The sequence below is a fragment of the Lissotriton vulgaris genome, chromosome 5, assembly GCF_964263255.1.
Source record: "Lissotriton vulgaris chromosome 5, aLisVul1.2, whole genome shotgun sequence".
Classification (NCBI taxonomy): Eukaryota; Metazoa; Chordata; class Amphibia; order Caudata; family Salamandridae; genus Lissotriton; species Lissotriton vulgaris.
In genome coordinates, this window is record NC_141693.1 from 457746157 (window position 1) to 457762122 (window position 15966).

The 15966-nt window shown below is 53.1% G+C and overlaps 1 protein-coding gene across 2 annotated transcripts in view; it reads right to left on the reverse strand.

The window, feature by feature from the left end:
- VPS13D (vacuolar protein sorting 13 homolog D) overlaps window positions 1-15966 on the reverse strand; it is a 2754556-nt gene that overhangs the window by 239109 nt on the left and 2499481 nt on the right. The gene's annotated exons all lie outside the window — the stretch shown is intronic.

The following is a 15966-nucleotide window of genomic DNA, read 5'->3' on the forward strand; positions in this document are numbered from 1 at the left end:
AAACACAGCCGCAAATCACCATTGACTTCTATGGAGGAAAAGCAAGTTACAATTTTAAAGACTAAGGACACTTGAGAGTGAACTACGATGGAACCCCTTTAGACTTAGACACTTTGAGAGTCAAGACCCACGGGAGCACCGGAGTACTCGTGTTACCTCACCCAGGGAAGCCGGGTGCATAGGTGTCTTTTGGTGTCCGGTTTCGTAGTCGATTCCAATGGAGAGCTGCGAAGAAGTGCTGCAGGCGACCAGAGGAAAAGTGTCGGGGTGGATCGGAGATCTGAAGAACCTGAAAGCAGAGGGGACATAGTCTGGGTCACTAGCCAGCAACCAGGATGGCGACAAGAAGATGCCAGCCGATGTCGGATGCTTTCAAGTGAAGTAGGTGAAGCTTAACTCTTCAGCCACGAAGACCAGGAGGCGTTGACGATGACCAGGAGCTGAATTCAAGCTGTCCCACGAAGGATGTCGTGTGCTGCAGCGTCGGAATCTGGATTGGGCCCAACAAGCCTTGGCAACAGCAACCCACGCAAGATGACAAGATTGGCTTCAGTGTAGACCAGCAAGGTCTGAGGGACTCACCCTTTGTAGGGGAGTCAGAGCACGTCTTGAGCAACCAGGAACGCTCAAGAAACAAAAGATTGTCCTTCGTGGGGACCCAATAGCCAGCGGACTAGGGATCATGAAGGAGCCTCGAGCTGCGGTGAAGAAAGCAAACTCACAGAACACTTGTGGAGTGCAGGCCTCTCAGCTAGGGCAACAAATAGCCCAATGCACAACTTCGGGAAGTAGGTGCATTTGCAAACTTGCAGGAGGTCCAGGAGTTCCGGTCCCACGTCTCTCGTGTCAGCTACAGGTCTCAGCTTTGCTGGGGACTCGTGTCAGCCTCGGAGATGTCTGGAAGTCTGTCTCCCGTGTCGCAGATTCTTTGGGATTCGGCGGGAGCCTTGAAAACGCAGACCGGCAAGATGCGTCTTTGGTGCCTGTTTGAACAGGGAGGTCACTCCTTGACCTCAAGAGAGATTTCTTCAGTCTTTCAGTCGATATCGAATGTCGAAGGTCTAAGATTTCATCTTCAGAGTTTCATTCAGGGTAATCTAAAGTCCTAGGGATTGGGTTCCTATACTTATACTAAGTTTAGGGTTGGACTAACTCTAGGGTCCCACCTATTGGAGGACCTGGGGAGGGGTGGTTACACCCCTTCCCCTTTGTCCAGTTTCGTGCCAGAGCTGGGGCTGAGTGCCCCAGCAACCGGTTTGAACTGGGAAATGCATGGAGCACCTTGTGTACCCCAGGCAGTGTCTGAAAAGCATTCACTGATGCAACCCACCCTGCCCCAATACACTAAAGCATGTCTGAGGAGTTGCTAGCACCTCCCTGGGCAGGAAATCTATTGTCCGGGTCTCCCCTGCCGGAGTTTCGTCCAGCAGCAGGTCAGACTTGTGTGTGTGGCAGCAGCATCCATTTTGTGATGCTGAGGCTCTTTAAAACATTTACCGGGTGTACCAGTGTGTACATGTCTTCTCCCTCTAGAAGAGTGGAATTCTACCCCCGCCGCCAGAACTGGTGGGGGGTAGGATTCAAAAGTGTTTGACACCAAACACGACATGTTTTGATAAAGCCAAACCAAAGTTAGCATTTACTGCAAGGTTATAATGCACTTAAGAGTATATGGTATGGCTATATCATAGAACAGCTATAAGGAAGGGTTTCCGAAAGCTGCAGAGGGGCTCAGCTCATGCTAGGGCACCCCCTCACACAAAACCAAGCACTCTGCCTTCAGGATTGTCAAGGCCTGCCATAGGAGTGACTTATAGGTTAATATGTGTCTATATGTATAGGTAGATATAGGTATACTATATCTAAGTAAGGGGTGTTTACACCACCTTACCCAGGCTGCAAGTGCAGGCCTGTGGTGCCATTTTGGAAGGCTTCCCAGGAGTGGCATAGTACATGCTTCAGCCCCTGGTAAGACTCTGGGGTACCTATGCCCTTGGTACCTAAGGTACCATATACTAGGGGCTCACAAGGTAACTCAGTAACCAATCTGGTATGTACCTAAAGTACATGATATGAATTTTAGAGAGAGAACAGCTAGGCTGTGGTCCTGATCAGAAGGGCCACAGCCAGACTAAAGTCGAGAAACCAGTGAAACACAGCAAAAAGTGGGGGTAACCCTAGGAAGCAGACCCTACTCTCCTAAATAAACAACCTGTGTTATGTGGGAATCTAGGACCCTAGTGTAACGTTTCCCGATTCATGCCCATATATAGGTTTAAACCATTGAGTCCTTATATAGGCATAAAGAATCATTGCCTTATTTAGTTATAGCCGGCGCAGAACTAATACAGCATGGCTACTTCCACTAAACTCCAAGAATCCACATTGATTTTGTGGTAAAACCAGCCCTCAGCAGTCAGGAACCTCCCCCTGCTTGAATACTGATTTATCCAAGAAATCCGGGAGTTTTTAAGGAACTAAGGCACTAGTGACGATATTATGTCCACTCTTACGTCGGACTCAGCACCTTCAGGGGTATAAATATGCCTACATTTGCCCAGTCAAACACACGGTGGTTCGGGAGCAAATCGACTAACTACTTGCCCGGCGCCCTGCTGATGCAAGTGCTGAAGGAAGCCGACCCTCCAACTGACGCACTGAAAAGACGCTGTCTTTTCTTCCGCGAGAAATCCAGCTCTAGTGTTTCCAGGCTACCCTTGCGGGTTGCAGGGAGATCGAGTCCCGAGAGAGAGATACCAGACCTCTATCATTCTAAAACCAAGGTAAGGAGCTGATTAGATCCCTAGAGAATTCTTGAACAGATTCTTGGCAGAGACATACTCAAATTTAAACTACTCCTTCCTTACTCCTCCCTCGTACTAGGCTTAGGTTAGGTACACTGGGGTAGGCGTACGTTAGAAGCACCAGTTGAGTACTTTTAGCCATCATTTTATCACTATATGTATTTTATGCATTGTATGTATTCTATGTTTATGGCTTAGAAACCATATCATGCTTTTACAGTACTATTTTATAATACTGTTCGTATTATATGCCTCGTACTTCTTAACTAGCATTTCATTTGTAGCAGTGCATTTCTTATGCTTAAGAAATAAGACTGTTCAATAAATACTTTTATTGAAAAAGCCCGTCTCTCTCTATTTCTAAAGCAATTCTGGTGAAACTAAGCATGCACGATTGACTGAGTGAAATAGCCGTCTATTGTTTCCGCGACTCTCGAGATACGTTTCATTCTGGGGAAACAAAGTTGTCATGGTATATGGTTGTCACAGACTAATCCCTTCTTGTTTATTCGAGAAAGTTACCTCTGAGCTAGCTGGCACTCACAATTAAGTCTAACATATTCGGTAGAGACCTAGTCGACCTCAGTCCTACGTCAATACTACAGTATATATTATTCCAATGCGCAGAGCCTATTGGGAATATAGGAACTACACTACTCCTGCAAGTATGGCTTTTGGACTTTAGGACCAAGGTTCCCCAAGGTCCAGTTAGGCACTCAAATCGCACCACCAGCGACAGAGTGCTGAGACCCAATGTTAAAAAAAGAGGCTAGGGGGACGTCGGTAGGGAGCTGCTTACAAGCAGTCTGCTTGGATCTGGGAGCTACGCTACTAGGGTGAAAGTCAGGGAAAAGGGGGTCCCAGGATGGTACCAAGTCCATACCACCATTGGCGCAGGGGCGGCCAGGCGCAGGGTGATTAGGAGGGGACGGGAGCCAATGCAACCCTTTGGAGGTTGCCGGTTTTGGAATTTGGCTGCAGGCTCGGTCCAGGAAATCTTCCGGGAGGAACCAACAGCTGCGCAGGTAAGTTGGTTGGCTCTGGGACGTATGTGCACCTCAGGTCCTCTTCTCCAGGGTGCAGGGCAGCCGGATTCAGGGATACCTTTTGAGTCAAATTTCACCTTACCGAGCCAATCGGGTTTGAGGGGGTCTCAGTGCAGAGGCTGCAGGTTACCCATGGTGGACTCAGACTCTGAAGTGCTGAGGGACCTCGTTGAGACTGGTGGGCCACTTGGACTCAGGCCGTAGGCGATGGGTGCAGTGGTGGTCTCAGGCGTCGAGTTTCTTCGTCCTCAGCAGGCTCAGAGTCTTTCTTTGGATTTTCTTTGGAACAGAGCGGTTGTTTGCATGAGATCTGGTCTTTGTGGAAGTCAGTCAGTCCTCCCAGGGGGTTCTGGAGCTCACTGGCTGCTGGGCAAGTCAACTTTTGGCACAAGATCTCTAGAAACTGCAGCCTTCTCCTCTACAGTCTCCTCTGCTGTGCAACTTCTTCTGTCCTTCTTCTTCATAGGCTGTAGGAATCTAGGTAGGCAAGGCTCAGGGTCGTTTATAGGGGTGTGTAGGTTGGGACCAATATGTCCCTTCCTTGGGCTCAGGACACCCCCAATTATGCGACCCTACAGTTGGGAGGGGGCATGATCTCCCTTTAATTAGAGGGGTCCCCTCCTCTTCAAGATGGAGGGGACTGAGATGTGTGTTTCACCTTTTCTCCCTCACTTGAAGGGAGGGGTTGGCAAACTTGAGCACACCTCTCCTCGTAACTTGGTTGTCCAGCAGATTATCCTCCCCAAAGCTGGGGTCAGAACTGGTGGGAGTCAGTGGCTGGGGGCAGCAAAAGGCAAGGCAGCAGGTGGTCTTTGATGGACCCAGCCTGTCCTGGGGGAGGAGGCATGAAACTTCTGCCCAGGAAAGGCTTTGCTTCTGGACCCAGAGGGCGGAGGCCCTCTACACAGCGGTCCAGAAACCTGCCTGAAGGTAGCAAATGGCGGGCAGCCATTCAGGAACCACACCAGGGCTGGTCATTTTTCAGGGGGATCTCTAAGATGCCCTCTAAATGCATTGTACATTAAATGCCACACTGTCCTCAGTGTGGGTTTAATGCGATGAGAAGTTTACTACCAAACTTTCCAGGTTTCCGTAAAGCCATTATGGAGCTGTGGAGTTCGTAATGACTAACTCACAGACCATATACTCTTTGTGGTTTTACTGCACTTACAATGTCTATGAATGGACTTAGCTATTGTAGGGGTAAGGTGCTCATGCGACTGTACACTATCCTGTGGGCTACTTTACCCTGCTAGAGGGGAGACTTAACTAGACCCCAGGCAGTGGGTTGCAGGCATGGCACACAGGAATTTGTTCAATGTCGTCTCTTCACTTTTCGCTTCACCAGAACATGCTGCCTTCAAAGGCAGAGTGTGAGTGCTAAGGTGCACGGTCTCTAAGGGGGAACAATAGGTGTTGCAGCCCTTAGCGGCCTTCCCTGATCACAATGTCCTTGGTACCAAACGTACCTTTTACAAGGGGCTTACCTGTGGTCAGATATGTGCCAATCGTCGGTACAAAGGTACAGTTTTGGGAAAGAACACCGGCCTTGGAAACCTGATTGACAGGGAGCCAAGGTGCATCAATTCAAAGTGCATGAACTGTCAGGCAAAAAGTGGGGGGTTACTGCAACAGAAACCCACTTTCCTACAATGTATTCAGTGCACACCGCAGTACTGCACGATTCAGCGCACACTGAGACCCAATGCAGCTGACTTCCTGTGTCTTGATGAACCATCTTAGCAAGTGATACTCGCTGCTGCTTCAGTTCTGTGCTACGGAGCATTGGTGTGGCGATATCTTGCACTCACTCCTATCCTCTTGTCTTCCTTTGATTCCTGCTACCAATGTCTAATTGAGTTGACAGGTCAGAAATTACTAAAAACAAGCACACCCCCATTTGAAAAGACGCCCAAGCATCGGAGGGACTACTAAGAGAATCCCAAAAGAAGCCCAAGCCTGACAATCTTGAAAAGGGTTTAAAAGAAGAATAAAGATCTTTAAATAGAAAAGAAAAACAAAATACACATTAAATTACGCACCCTCCTCCCCCGACAGACTAAGACAGGATCACAGAGACGTGGAGGAAGGGGCATGAAGCCCATGAGACGCCTCACACACACCAAGAGGTGATGTGTGTGAATAAAAAAAGGAAGCTGTTTGCACGCCGAAAGGTGCACAAAGTAAGCAACGATAAGGGAGGGGGTTAGGGATGGTTCAAGTTGCAAATCGGGCGTTTAGGCAGCACCATGCAACACCAGAAAGCACAGAAATGAGATTAGCTAATAATATTACACATGCTGACTTCTGCAGGGCGGTGCGGTGCAGGGGCAGAGATGAAGTACTGTTCTTGCTCCTCAGACATGCCAGTGGGAACCCATGTCCCAAAAGGAACTAAAGAAAAAAATAGTCCCAGACACAGAACGAAAGCAGTAGTTTAGCGCTGCTCCCTGGGCGTTAACAAGCGATGAAAAGGAGGGCCAAAAGAAGTATTACCCACTAGAAAGCAAGCCGATTTGAAGGACAGTCTAAGTTACCAATAAAAAGCTAATGGTCGGGCTCTAAGCCCAAACAGTCAATACAACACGTCTCTGCCTTGACCTAAAATGTCCCCAGTAAAGTAGGTTGCTTCACACTCCTCTGAACACATGACACTCTGATGTGTATCATGCCTGCCCTGTGGGGGCTCAAACGTCCGGGAAGTGGGAGCCCAGTGAAAGATGTGATCTCTTTATGCATGCTCCTCCTCTGAATTTAAAGCACAAGTTACTACTTGTGTAACGATATATCTGTAAGAGACATTAGTTAGTGATAGATTCCTTACCTTAGAATATCCTCAGGCGTCAGACTGGATCCGGAAACTTTTTGCGTAACAATACCCCTGCACGTCGGTAGGCGCCGTCTGCGGCTCCGCGTCCGTGTCGTTAGCGCCGGAATGACGTCGTCGGAGTACTTAGACGCCGCCCATGCGCGCTGACGTCAGTTCTGATACACAGCTTTTCTGCGCCAGATACGCAGAGCCATGATAGAACCAACACTGGTGCCATGAAACTAGGGCCCTGAAAGGGGATGACCTTAACCCTAGATATCGGTTCGCAGAACTGGGAGGATGGGTGGGTCGGTAAGGAATCTATCACTAACTAATGTCTCTTACAGATATATTGTTACACAAGTAGTAACTTGTGCATCTGAAAGAGACACGTTAGTGATAGATTCCTTACCTTAGAATAGATACCCCAGCAATACCAACGCCGGTGGTGGGTCTGCGAACCAATATCACACCAGAAAGTCCTGGAGGACGGAACGGCCAAAGAAGCCATCCCTCCGGACTTGACTGTCCAGGCAGTAGTGTCTTGCGAACGTGTGCAGTGAGGCCCACGTCGCTGTTTGACAAATGTCCTGTAAGGGGACTCCTCGGCCCAGGGAAGTTGTTGTTGCCGTGGCACGAGTAGAATGAGCCCGCAATCCAGCGGGAGGCTCCTTTTTCGCCATGGAGTAACATGCCTGAATACACAAGATGATCCACCGCGAAATGGTCCTCTTGTGTACTGCCTTTCCCTTCTTCGCGCCCACGTAACCAACAAAGAGTTGGTCATCCACCCGGAATTGGCGTGTGCGATCTAGGTAATAGGAGAGCGCGCGTTTTGGATCCAGCCGGTGGAGCCTCTCTTCCTCTTTCGAGGGATGCAGAGGCGGAAAGAAGGTGGGCAAAGTAATGGACTGCCCGATGTGGAAGGCCGAGACAACCTTGGGCAGAAAGGAAGGTCGTGTACGCAACACCACCTTGTCTGGATGAACAGATAGGAAAGGTGGAGTAGAAGAAAGAGCCTGGAGCTCATTCACCCTCCTGGCAGAGGTGATGGCGACCAGGAAAGCAGTCTTCAATGTGAGAAGACGGAGAGGACAGTTATGGAGCGGCTCAAAGGGAGCACACATCAGATAAGTGAGAACAAGATTCAAGTCCCACTGGGGCATCACAAAGGGAACAGGAGGGAACATGTGTGTGATGCCCTTCAGAAATCTATTTACAATGGGTGACTTGAATAAAGAAGGCTGATCAGGTAGCCTTAAGAAGGCGGAAAGAGCAGAAAGGTACCCTTTAAGAGTGCCCAGAGCAGAGCCCTGCTGGGCAAGGGAAAGAAGAAAGAGCAGCACTTCCGAAAGGGGTGCAGAGAGAGGATCCACAGCCTTTGCTGTGCACCATGCCACAAATCTGTTCCACCTGCAGGCGTATACTGACTTTGTGGAGGGACGCCTGGCTGCCAGAATGATATCACAGACTTCAGGAGGTAAGTCAAAAGGCCTCAACTGTCGCTGTTCAATCTCCAAGCTTGTAGGTGGAGACTGGACAGGTTCGGGTGCAGCACCGTCCCCTGCTGCTGCGACAGAAGGTCCTCCCGAAGAGGCAGACGAATCGGGGGATCGACTGACATGCTGAGTAGCTCGGGATACCAGTATCTTCGTGCCCAGTCCGGAGCCACAAGGATAACCTGGGCCCGGTCGCGCCAGATCTTCTTCAGCACTCTGGGCAGAAGTGGTATAGGTGGAAAGGCGTACCATAGACCGCAACTCCACTCGCGACGAAAAGCGTCTCCGAGCGAGTGCCGCCTTGGAAATTCCAACGCGCAGAACTGATGACATTGCGCGTTCTCTTCTGTGGCGAATAGATCTAACCAAGGCCCTCCCCCTTGCTGAAAGAGACCTTGTGCCACGTCAGAGTTCAGACCCCATTCGTGATCCATCATGCACCGACGGCTGAGTTCGTCTGCCCTGGCATTCAGAGAGCCAGCCAGGTGTTGAACCACCAGGGTCACGCCCTGATGTTCCAGCCATTGCCATAGGCGCAGAGCCTCCTGGCATAGGGTCCACGACCCCACTCCGCCTTGTTTGTTGCAGTACCACATGGCGGTGGTGTTGTCGGTGAACACTTGCACTACACTCCCACGAACAGAGGGGAAGAATGCTTTAAGTGCTAGACGAATCGCCCGCAGCTCCAACATGTTGATATGGAGCCAGGACTCCGCCGGAGACTAGAGGCCTCTGATCTCCGCCTCTTCCATATGGCCTCCCCAGCCCTGGAGGGATGCGTCCGTCACAACTACGTGCTCCGGGTGGGGTAAGGAGAGGGATCTGCCACTGACCAAGTCGCGGTCCGTGAGCCACCACTGTAGTTGTTTCGCAGTGCCCTCCGAGATCAAGACATGATCGGACAGGTTGCCCTGATGCTGGGCCCACTGCAACTTCAGGTCCCACTGCAGAGCCCGCATCCGCCACCTGGCGTGATGCACCAGAAGGATGCAGTAGGCCATCAGCCCCAGAAGCCGCAGCGTCAACCTGACCGAGACTCGGGATAATGGCTGGACGATGGGAATCAGAGCCTGAATATCCCGAACCCGCTGTTCGGGTGGGTAAACCCGAAACTGCGCCGAGTCGAGAACCGCTCCGATGAAGAGGAGCTTCTGAGAGGGACACAGGTGTGACTTTGGCACATTGATGGAGAACCCCAGCAAGTGCAGGAGGTTGGCCGTAGTCTGGAGGTGGGTGACGACTACCTGGGGCGAGCCCGCCTTCAAGAACCAGTCGTCTAGGTAGGGGAAGACTGATACCCCCTGCCTGCGCAGATGAGCTGCGACCACCGCCATCACCTTTGTGAACACCCGTGGGGCGCTGGTAAGGCCGAAGGGGAGCACAGTAAACTGAAAGTGCTCTTGGCCTACCGTGAACCGCAGGTAACGCCGGTGGGCCGGCAGGACGGGGATGTGGAAATAAGCGTCCTGCAGGTCCAACGCTACCATCCAGTCTCCCGGGTCCAGGGCAGCCAGGACCTGAGCCAAAGTCAGCATCTTGAACTTCTCTTTCCGGAGGAAGCCGTTGACGTTCCGCAGGTCCAAGATAGGGTGTAGGCCCCCTTTGCCCTTCTTGGGTACCAGAAAGTAGTGGGAGTAACATCCACACCCTACTTCTGGCCCAGGAACGCGCTCGATGGCCCTCTTGGCCTAGAGGGCCGTGACTTACTCTTGCAGAAGTTGCAAGTGATCCCCCGACACGCGGTGGCATTGCGGTGGCATGGATGGAGGGGATGCCTCGAAGGGGAGGGAGTAGCCCCTTCGGACAATCTGCAGCACCCACCTGTCCGAAGTGACTGTGCGCCAGTGGGGGAGGTGATGGCGAACCCTGCCTCCCACAGGCGTCACATGGGCCTTAAAACTCGGAAGGTTTTGAGGCAGGTGCTGCTGAGGGAGGTGTGGACTGCCCTCACCGTGGTCCCCGACCGCCGCCACGCCGGTTTCCACGTCCGCCACCGCGCTGTTGAACATTCTGCGGCGCGTGGCTGGCAGTACGTGGGGGGGCGCCCCTTCCGTGGCCACGAATGGAGCGAAAGGCACCCGATTGCTGGCGTGAGGCCGTGAGGCCCAAAGGACTTGGCCGCAGCCCTGGAGTCCTTGAAGCGTTCCAGCGCATGGTCTGCCTTGTCGCCGAAGAGGCGACGGCCATCAAACGGCATGTCCAGGAGTGTGGCCTGGACATCGGCCGAGAAGTTGGCGGACCTCAACCGCTACTGTCGTTGCCATCGCCCTGCCCAGTGAGTCCGTTGTATCCAGCCCATACCGGATAGAAAAACGTGATGCATCTCGGCCTTCCGCAAGGGCTTGGCCGAGTTTAGCCTGGACCTCCTCCGGGCATTGTGGCAGCACCTCCGCAACGTGTCCCACAGAGTGTGGGTGTAGCGGCCCAAGAGACAGCCGGTATTCACAGACCGCAGCCCTAAGCTAACAGACGAGAAAACCTTCTTCCCGAACTGTTCGTATCTCTTGGATTCCCTGTCAGGCGGGGCCGACGGGAATGCGGTCTGGGAGTTTGAGGCCTGGATGACCAGACTCTCGGGGGTGGGGTGGGTGGACAAAAAGCATGGGTCGCCCGGGGCCGGGCGGTAGCGTCTGGCCACGTTCCTATCCACAGGCGGACCTGTGGCGGGCTTGGACCAAGTGCCCACAAGAACGTCACGCAAGGCCTCATTGAACAGCAGCAGGGGCTCACTGGAGCTTGACTGCGGTTTGAGGACCTCTGTGAGGAGGTTAGTCCTCACGGCCGCGACGGGGAGCTTAAGGTTTAAGGCCTTAGCTGCCTTCGTCAACACTACACTATATGTAGAGCCCGCCTCCGAAGCCACAGTTGGAGGTGAGCTAAATCCAGTGTCTGGCGAAGTGTCAAGACCACTGGCCTCCCCAAGCTCATATGTCCAGTCCTGTTGAGACTGGCAATCTAGTGCCAGAGGGTCCTCAGACCCCTCCCAATCTTCCTCGTCACCTGTGTCCTGTAAACCAGGATTAGTAGACAGGGCCTCCTCGTGGAGATAAAAATCCCCAAAGGCTGACGGAATCGGCGCCCAGCGGCGCCCTTCCGGCGCCTGAGTCTGACCGCAGGAAATATTGGGGGCGGCAACCACAGTGGGCGCCGGCGCCGTTGAGGTCGTAAGTTCGACCGGCGACGCCCCGGATCCGGAGCCGGATCCGGCGAGGTCCTGCGGCGCCGAGACCGAAGTCGCCGCCGGGGCCGAAGCACCCGACGGCGTCGGGCACGAAGCACCCGACCCATTAGGACCTCCAGACGGAACCGTTGGGCCCGAAGGCGCCACGGGAACCGACTGAGGAGGGAGGGCCCTCATGGCCATGAGGTACCTCTCGACCTCCTCCGGCGTCGCGCCGTGCCCAGGGACCCGAAGGTGTGGGGCAGGCGGCGACGCTAGCGACTCCTGCGGAGCCGCGTGGGTGGTGTCGCCCGAGCCCACGGCCGCATCGTGCGAGCGTCGGGGTGGGTCGGAGGATCGATGACGTCTCTCCGACCTCTCATGCCTCTTACCTGAGGACTTGAAACCTGACGACCGGTGTCCACTCCCGGAGCTTCGATGACTCCGACCTCGCGACCTGTCCCTCGACCTCCCGTGGGACCGGGACCGGGACCTGGAGCGGCGCGGGGCTGACTGCCTCAGCTCGAGTCGCTTGCGGGACCGCTCCCGCCTAGCCTTCGACGTCAGGGCCCGGCAGTCGGAGCAGGTTCGATCGTCATGGTCGAGACCTAAGCACTTCAGGCACCGGCGATGGGGGTCCGTGACCGACATCAGTCGATCGCACTTCGAGCAGGGCTTGAACCCGGGCATCCCTGCCGGCACCGATAGAGTCGAAGACTCGACAAAAAAGAGTGATCAAAAGATCAAAAAGTTCAGTCAAAAATGGACTGGGGCGGCGTCTAAGTACTCCGACGACGTCATTCCGGCGCTAACGACGCCGACGACGGACGCGGAGCTGCAGACGACGCCTACCGACGTGCAGGGGTATTGCTACGCAAAAAGTTTCCGGATCCAGTCTGACGCCTGGGGATATTCTAAGGTAAGGAATCTATCACTAACGTGTCTCTTTCAAATGCACAAGTTACTACTTGTGTAACAATATATCTGTAAGAGACATTAGTTAGTGATAGATTCCTTACCTTAGAATATCCCCAGGCGTCAGACTGGATCCGGAAAGTTTTGCTTAGCAGTATCCCTGCGCATCAGTAGGTGGCGTCCTGCGGCTCCGCGTCCGTCGCAGGTGTCGTATGCGCCGAGATGACATCACGGAGACTACTTAGGTGCCACCCCTGTACACGGCTTTCAGCGCCAGGAACGCAGAGCCATGCAAGACCACTGGTGGGTTGAAACTAGGGACCTGAAAGGGATGACCTTAACCCTAGTAATCAGTTCGGAGAACGGGGAGGATGGGTGGGGTGGTATGAAATCTATCACTGACTAATGTCTCTTACAGATATTGTCACAAGTAGTAACATGTGCAGCTTAAAGAGACACGTTAGTGATAGATTCCTTACCTTAGAATAGATACCCCAGCAATACCAACCCCGGTGGTGGGTCTGCGAACAGGATTACACCAGAAAGTCACGGAGAACAGAACGCCCAAAGAAGCCATCTCTCTGTCCGGACTGGACTGTCAAGGCAGTAATGCTTGGTAAACGTGTGCACCAAGACCCACGTAGCTGCCTGACAAATGTCCTGCAAGGGAATGCCACGTCCCAAGGCAGTAGTGGCTGCCGTTTCCCTGGTGGAATGGGCGTGCAGCCCCACACTAGGCTCCTTCTTAGCCAACGAGTAACAGGCTTGGATGCAGAAAATGACCCACCAAGAGATGGTCCGTTTGTGCACGGCCCAAATTTTTTGGCACCCACGTAGCCAACAAAGAGTTGGTCATCCACCCGGAACTGCTGTGTGCGTTTCAGATAAAACGAGAGCGCATGTTTTGGGTCCAGACGGAGGAACCTCTCCTCCTCTTTAGAAGGATACGGAGGCTGAAAGAAGGTGGGTAAGGTGATGGTCTGCCCAATGTGGAAGGGCGTAAAAACTTTTGTATGGATGAACAGAAAGGAAAGGAGGTTTTGAAGAAAGGGCCTGGAGCTCACTCACTCTTCATGGCAGAGGTGATAGCAACCAGGAAAGTCGTCTTCAGAGAAAGAAGTCTTCAAGGGATTAATTCAAGTATTGTAGTTAGAATTATTAATATACTAGGTTTATAAGGTCAAGTGAATGAATACCTTAGGTGGTGGTTAATTCCAGCTGTTTGATACCTTCATTTAGTAGTGTTAACAAATCACAAGATCAAAACTTTTTTCATATATGATCTAAATCATCAATGTAGGAATTTACAGAGCAAATACAAATAAAAACAAAGAGCGGGTGTATGTAGAAAAATATTCATTTTCTTCTTATTCAAAAAAGGGTACTTTTGTAGACATTATTCAAAAAATGTGACAGAGAGGTAACAATGTTAATTAAGAGCCTTCACTGTGACATTTATAGACACCTTTCTTCTTACTAATAATAACAACAAATTATAGAAGGGAAGGTATTGGTCGATGTTTCGGTCTCTAGGTTGCCATACACAAGACCATCTTCAGGACAATAGACTTTGTTAATGTTGACCCCTTAAAAAGGCAGCAGGAAAGCGTTTGTAATTTAAGCTTTCTAAACGGTGTTGCAACAACTTCAATGAAGCAATAAAGTGACGCTGTCGAAAGGATGTTTCACAATCTCATCAGTGTTAAGGTGTTTTGAGGCGTTTTAACCCAGCTGGGTTATCTCACGATAAGACCAACGTTACTCAAGCCGGATCAAGGTAATGCAGTCAAGCTGCCAGCTTGTTCGTGGCCAGTGTTTCACACGTGTTATAAATAGCGTAGCAACTGAACGGTGAGCCTTTCAATTTTGTGACTCGTTCTTAATATTATGTTCAATGTAGTATCTTGTCGTTCTTTAAACCATCAGTAGTCCGCGCGTCGTCAACGAGTTAGTGGTGTCCAAACCACACCGGATGGCACATGACACAGCGGCGGGGTAGGAGCCGGTAAAGGAATAAACGGCGCCGGGAACGGTGCCAGGGTGGGGCCGAGACTGCGCCGGTTCCCAATTCGGATCCCAGGCGGGGACAAATCCCTCCGGAAACCGGGGCAAAGGCGGAACCAGCGATATCCACTGGGGCGCCACCGGCGGAGTCGAGGGCGGCGTCGGGTCCGGAGCCGGCAGCTTGGGACCTCTTGGCACCGAGGCCGGAGTATGGGGCACAGGATCCTGCGACGGCGCCAGAACTGGATCCGCTGGTGGAGCCGACGGACCAGCAGGATCCAGACATGGGACCGCGGGGCCCGAAGGCACAGTGGCGGGAACCCGAGGCCTAAACAGGCGGTCCATGGCAGCAAGGAATTCCTGCATTTGTGCGGGAGGCGCCGACGGACCCAGGTAAGGCGGGTAGGTCGCAGGACTCCCAGGCTCCAAAGGAGCCACAGGGGCGGAACACCTGTCCCCCTCGTCGGCATCCGGGAACCGACGCGGGGAAGTCGGAGAGTGAAGACGCTTCTTCGACTTCTTTTTGTGCCGTTTCTTACCCGAGGACACGCCAGTGCCAGAGCCGCATCCCAACGTGGATCCCAGGTCGGAACAAAATGATTCGGGAACCGGGGCAGGGGTGGGATAAACGGCACCCAGTGTGGCGCCAGGGGCGGCGCTGGGGCCAAAGCCAGCGGTGCTGCACCTTGTGGCGCCGGGGCCGGAGCCGAGGGCGCTGGATCCAGTGGCTTCAGGGCTGGCGCCAGAGGCGGTGCCGCCGTGCTAACAGGATCTGGACACTGGACCGCAGGCCTGCAGGAGCACCAGCGGGAGCCCGAGGCCTAAACAGCGGGTAGACTGCGTGACACACAGGCTCCGGAGGAGCCGCAGAAGCACAGCCCCTGTCCCCCACGTCCGCCTCCGGGGAGCGACGGGGGGACGTCGGAGAGGGAACTCGTTTCTTCAACTTCTTTTTATGGTGTTGCTTACAGTAATCTGAAGGCGAAGACTTAAGAGTCCGAGGAGCGACTGCTCCGGTCCCGCGAGCGGTCCAGCGAACAGCCCCTAGACCCGGAGCGGCTGTGAGAGGAGTGCCGGACCTCCAGCAACTTCCGGCGCCGCTCTCGCAAGGCCTTCGGGGCCATGGCACGGCAGTCCGGACAGTTCTGGGAGTCATGGTCGGTCTCCAGGCAGTAGAGTCAGATCATGGGGGTCCGCCACCAACATATTACGGTGGCATTACCCGCAAGACTTAAAGCCGGGCATCCCTACGTGCACCAGGAGACAAGAAAAGGAGACAAAAAGTCTCACAAAATGGTAAAAAAATGACCGAGGTACGTGCTCAATCCGGATCTGGGCTTTCGGCGCGGAAAAAGGAAGAACTGACAGCGCGCATGGGTGGCACCTAAGTACTCTCCGGGACGTCATCACGGCGCCTACGACGCCAGTGACCGACGCAGAGCCGCAGGACGCCACCTACTGGCACGCAAAGGTACTGCTAAGCAGAAAAACTTTTCGGATCCAGCCTGATGCCTGGGGATATTCTAAGGTAGGGAATCTATCACTAACTTGTCTCTTTCAGATAAAGAAAGAACTGACGCAAGCGATCAGGGGTGGTGCCTGAGTAGTCTCCATGATGTCATCTCAGCGCATACGACGTCAGCGACGGACACGGAGCCGCAGGACGCCACCTACTGACATGCAGGGGTACTGCTAAGCATAACTTTCCAGATCCAGTCTGATGCCTGGG